The following is a 5283-nucleotide window of genomic DNA, read 5'->3' as shown; positions in this document are numbered from 1 at the left end:
TGGGAAGACATTACTTAAAAAGCCTTGTGATTTTTGAATCTACATAACATGTCACATTTCCTGTTGCTGAGGGAATATGGTTGTGTTGTGTGATACTGCTGCCAGTTAAAATGTGGTATCTGTTGTTACACATGTGCATGCCAAATGTCAAGATGTTCTTTCCCATACCGGGAGTCGAAAACAGGCCACCTGGGTGAAAACCAGGAATCGTAACTGCTTGACCATTTGGGAAGGGATTTGATAATAAAAAAATCATCACAGACAAATCTATAAATGTTGAAATTATGCCTGTTGTAATTAAAAGCTCCATCTTTTTTTCTCAGAGATGTTGGGGAAAAGTCCCATATAAAATCTGTCTAAAATGTGTTTAAGCGAGAACAGCCAGACAAACTGAAGAGTATTTTTCCCAGCTTGATTTTGGTCTAATAAATATGTCTTCGAGCCAGCCAGGAGTCGAACCTAGAATCTTCTGATCCGTAGTCAGACACGTTATCCATTGCGCCACTGGCCCCATATTAAAGCTAAAGTCATTTCACACCTAGACCAGTGTTCACATTCTCAGCGTCTGTCACCGACAAGGTTCCTTGGTTTTCTGTTACAGATGCATATCTTAATTTGATCCTCCTGTTGTTGCATGAATTTTACTGCAGAGCAAGAAATGCAAACATGAAGTGTATTCAAGGTTTAGAAAAGATTGTAAATCTTGAATCTACATAACATGTGACATATCCTGTTGCTGAGGGAATATTGTCATGTTGTGTGATACTGCCACCAGTTCAAATGTGTTATTTGTTGTTACACAAGTGTATGCCAAATGACAAGATGTTCTTTCCCATACCGGGAGTTGAACCCGGGCCACCTGGGTGAAAACCAGGAATCCTAACCGCTAGACCATATGGGAAGACACTTACTTAAGAAAAACATCACAGACAAATCTATAAATGTTGAAATTATGCCTGTTGTAATTAAAAGCTCCATCTTTTTTTCTCAGAGATGTTGGGGAAAAGTCCCATATAAAATCTGTCTAAAATGTGTTTAAGCGAGAACAGCCAGACACACTGAAAAGTAAAGAGTATTTTTCCCAGCTTGATTTTGGTCAACTAAATATGTCTTCGAGCCAGCCAGGAGTCAGACCCAGAATCTTCTGATCCGTAGTCAGACACATTATCCATTTGGCCAAGGCCCCATATTAAAGCCAAAGTCAGGTCACACCTAGACCAGTGTTCACATTCTCAGCGTCTGTCAGCGACAAGGTTCCTTGGTTTTCTGTTACAGATGCATATCTTAATTTGATCCTCCTTTTGTTGCATGAATTTTACTGCAGAGCAAGAAATGCAATCATGAAGTGTATTCAACATTTAAAAAGCCTTGTGATTTTTGAATCTACATAACATGTCACATTTCCTGTTGCTGAGGGAATATGGTTGTGTTGTGTGATACTGCTGCCAGTTAAAATGTGGTATCTGTTGTTACACATGTGCATGCCAAATGTCAAGATGTTCTTTCCCATACCGGGAGTCGAAAACAGGCCACCTGGGTGAAAACCAGGAATCGTAACTGCTTGACCATTTGGGAAGGGATTTGATAATAAAAAAATCATCACAGACAAATCTATAAATGTTGAAATTATGCCTGTTGTAATTAAAAGCTCCATCTTTTTTTCTCAGAGATGTTGGGGAAAAGTCCCATATAAAATCTGTCTAAAATGTGTTTAAGCGAGAACAGCCAGACAAACTGAAGAGTATTTTTCCCAGCTTGATTTTGGTCTAATAAATATGTCTTCGAGCCAGCCAGGAGTCGAACCTAGAATCTTCTGATCCGTAGTCAGACACGTTATCCATTGCGCCACTGGCCCCATATTAAAGCTAAAGTCATTTCACACCTAGACCAGTGTTCACATTCTCAGCGTCTGTCACCGACAAGGTTCCTTGGTTTTCTGTTACAGATGCATATCTTAATTTGATCCTCCTGTTGTTGCATGAATTTTACTGCAGAGCAAGAAATGCAAACATGAAGTGTATTCAAGGTTTAGAAAAGATTGTAAATCTTGAATCTACATAACATGTCACATATCCTGTTGCTGAGGGAATATTGTCATGTTGTGTGATACTGCCACCAGTTCAAATGTGTTATTTGTTGTTACACAAGTGTATGCCAAATGACAAGATGTTCTTTCCCATACCGGGAGTTGAACCCGGGCCACCTGGGTGAAAACCAGGAATCCTAACCGCTAGACCATATGGGAAGACACTTACTTAAGAAAAACATCACAGACAAATCTATAAATGTTGAAATTATGCCTGTTGTAATTAAAAGCTCCATCTTTTTTTCTCAGAGATGTTGGGGAAAAGTCCCATATAAAATCTGTCTAAAATGTGTTTAAGCGAGAACAGCCAGACACACTGAAAAGTAAAGAGTATTTTTCCCAGCTTGATTTTGGTCAACTAAATATGTCTTCGAGCCAGCCAGGAGTCAAACCTAGAATCTTCTGATCCGTAGTCAGACACATTATCCATTGGGCCAAGGCCCCATATTAAAGCCAAAGTCAGGTCACACCTAGACCAGTGTTCACATTCTCAGCGTCTGTCAGCGACAAGGTTCCTTGGTTTTCTGTTACAGATGCATATCTTAATTTGATCCTCCTTTTGTTGCATGAATTTTACTGCAGAGCAAGAAATGCAATCATGAAGTGTATTCAACATTTAAAAAGCCTTGTGATTTTTGAATCTACATAACATGTCACATTTCCTGTTGCTGAGGGAATATGGTTGTGTTGTGTGATACTGCTGCCAGTTAAAATGTGGTATCTGTTGTTACACATGTGCATGCCAAATGTCAAGATGTTCTTTCCCATACCGGGAGTCGAAAACAGGCCACCTGGGTGAAAACCAGGAATCGTAACTGCTTGACCATTTGGGAAGGGATTTGATTAATAAAAATCATCACAGACAAATCTATAAATGTTGAAATTATGCCTGTTGTAATTAAAAGCTCCATCTTTTTTCTCAGAGATGTTGGGGAAAAGTCCCATATAAAATCTGTCTAAAATGTGTTTAAGCGAGAACAGCCAGACAAACTGAAGAGTATTTTTCCCAGCTTGATTTTGGTCTAATAAATATGTCTTCGAGCCAGCCAGGAGTCAAACCTAGAATCTTCTGATCCGTAGTCAGACACGTTATCCATTGCGCCACTGGCCCCATATTAAAGCTAAAGTCATTTCACACCTAGACCAGTGTTCACATTCTCAGCGTCTGTCACCGACAAGGTTCCTTGGTTTTCTGTTACAGATGCATATCTTAATTTGATCCTCCTGTTGTTGCATGAATTTTACTGCAGAGCAAGAAATGCAAACATGAAGTGTATTCAAGGTTTAGAAAAGATTGTAAATCTTGAATCTACATAACATGTGACATATCCTGTTGCTGAGGGAATATTGTCATGTTGTGTGATACTGCCACCAGTTCAAATGTGTTATTTGTTGTTACACAAGTGTATGCCAAATGACAAGATGTTCTTTCCCATACCGGGAGTTGAACCCGGGCCACCTGGGTGAAAACCAGGAATCCTAACCGCTAGACCATATGGGAAGACACTTACTTAAGAAAAACATCACAGACAAATCTATAAATGTTGAAATTATGCCTGTTGTAATTAAAAGCTCCATCTTTTTTTCTCAGAGATGTTGGGGAAAAGTCCCATATAAAATCTGTCTAAAATGTGTTTAACCTGTTAGGGCTAGGGGCAGTATTGACACGGCTGGATAAAAAACATACCCGATTTAATCTGGTTACCACTCCTACCCAGTAACTAGAATATGCATATAATTATTGGCTTTGGATAGAAAACACCCCAAAGTTTCTAAAACTGTTTGAATGGTGTCTGTGAGTATAACAGAACTCATATGGCAGGCCAAAACCTGAGAAGATTCCTTTACAGGAAGTGCCCTGTCTGACCATTTCTTTGATCTTCTTTGTCATCTCTATCATTATAAGACTAAGGATCTCTGCTGTAACGTGACACTTCCCACGTCTCCATAGGCTCTCAGAGCCCGGGAAAAAGCTGAATGATTCGAGCAGCCCCAGGCTGAAACACATTATCGCGTTTCTAAGTGGCCCATCAAGAGACACTAGACTTATGCGCGTGCCCCGACCGCCCGGCGCCTTTGTGATTTTTTTCCTCTGTTTGCCGAAAAGGAGATTCCCGGTCGGAATATTATCGCTTTTCACGAGAAAAATGGCGTAAAAATTGATTTTAAACAGCGGTTGACATGCTTCGAAGTACGGTAATTAAATATTTAGAATTCTATTGTCACGAATTGCGCCAAGCGCGCGACACTTCTTTACCATTTCGGATAGTGTCTTGAACGCATCGAACAAAACGCCGCTATTTGGATATAACGATGGATTATTTTGGACCAAACCAACATTTGTTATTGAAGTAGAAGTCCTGGGTGTGCATTCTGACGAAGAACAACAAAGGTAATCACATTTTTATAATAGTAAATCTGACTTTGGTGAGTGCTAAACTTGCTGGGTGTCTAAATAGCTAGCCCGTGATGCCTGGGCTATCTACTTAGAATATTGCAAAATGTGCTTTCACCGAAAAGCTATTTTAAAATCGGACATATCGAGTGCATAGAGGAGTTCTGTATCTATAATTCTTAAAATAATTGTTATGCTTTTTGTGAACGTTTATCGTGAGTAATTTAGTAAAATGTTCGAATTTCACCGGAAGTTTGCGGGGGTATGCTAGTTCTGAACGTCACATGCTAATGTAAAAAGCTGGTTTTTGATATAAATATGAGCTTGATTGAACAAAACATGCATGCATTGTATAACATAATGTCCTAGGGTTGTCATCTGATGAAGATCATCAAAGGTTAGTGCTGCATTTAGCTGTCTTCTGGGTTTTGTTGACATTATGTGCTAGCTTGAAAAATAGGTGTCTGATTATTTCTGCCTTGGTACTCTGCTGACATAATCTAATGTTTTGCTTTCGCTGTAAAGCCTTTTTGAAATCGGACAGTGTTGTTAGATTAACGAGAGTCTAGTCTTTAAAATGGCTGTAAAATAGTCATATGTTTGAGAAATTGAAGTAATACGATTTTGAAGATTTTGAAAATCGCGCCACAGGATTGCAGTGGCTGTTACGTAGGTGGGACGATTTCGTCCCGCCGGTCACATAGAGGTTTAGCGAGAACAGCCAGACACACTGAAAAGTAAAGAGTATTTTTCCCATTTTGATTTTGGTCAACTAATTATGACTTCGAGCCAGCCAGGAGTC

At 39.4% G+C, this 5283-nt stretch overlaps 6 non-coding genes across 6 annotated transcripts; all 6 read right to left on the bottom strand.

Annotated features, from left to right (window-relative positions):
- Nucleotides 1–438: 438 nt before the first annotated feature.
- On the bottom strand, nt 439–511 carry trnar-acg (transfer RNA arginine (anticodon ACG)). The gene has a single exon. It is a non-coding gene; the product is annotated as a tRNA-Arg (tRNA).
- Nucleotides 512–829: 318 nt separating this feature from the next.
- trnae-uuc (transfer RNA glutamic acid (anticodon UUC)) lies at nt 830–901 on the bottom strand. Its single transcript has one exon. It is a non-coding gene; the product is annotated as a tRNA-Glu (tRNA).
- An 881-nt stretch (nt 902–1782) lies between these two features.
- Nucleotides 1783–1855, bottom strand: trnar-acg (transfer RNA arginine (anticodon ACG)). The gene has a single exon. It is a non-coding gene; the product is annotated as a tRNA-Arg (tRNA).
- Nucleotides 1856–2173: 318 nt separating this feature from the next.
- trnae-uuc (transfer RNA glutamic acid (anticodon UUC)) lies at nt 2174–2245 on the bottom strand. Its single transcript has one exon. It is a non-coding gene; the product is annotated as a tRNA-Glu (tRNA).
- An 879-nt stretch (nt 2246–3124) lies between these two features.
- Nucleotides 3125–3197, bottom strand: trnar-acg (transfer RNA arginine (anticodon ACG)). Its single transcript has one exon. It is a non-coding gene; the product is annotated as a tRNA-Arg (tRNA).
- A 318-nt stretch (nt 3198–3515) lies between these two features.
- Nucleotides 3516–3587, bottom strand: trnae-uuc (transfer RNA glutamic acid (anticodon UUC)). Its single transcript has one exon. It is a non-coding gene; the product is annotated as a tRNA-Glu (tRNA).
- Nucleotides 3588–5283: the final 1696 nt, after the last annotated feature.

This window comes from Salmo salar, unplaced genomic scaffold (assembly GCF_905237065.1).
Source record: "Salmo salar unplaced genomic scaffold, Ssal_v3.1, whole genome shotgun sequence".
Classification (NCBI taxonomy): Eukaryota; Metazoa; Chordata; class Actinopteri; order Salmoniformes; family Salmonidae; genus Salmo; species Salmo salar.
The sequence above is the reverse complement of the archived record's forward strand: the minus strand, read 5'-3'. Positions and strand labels throughout refer to the sequence as shown.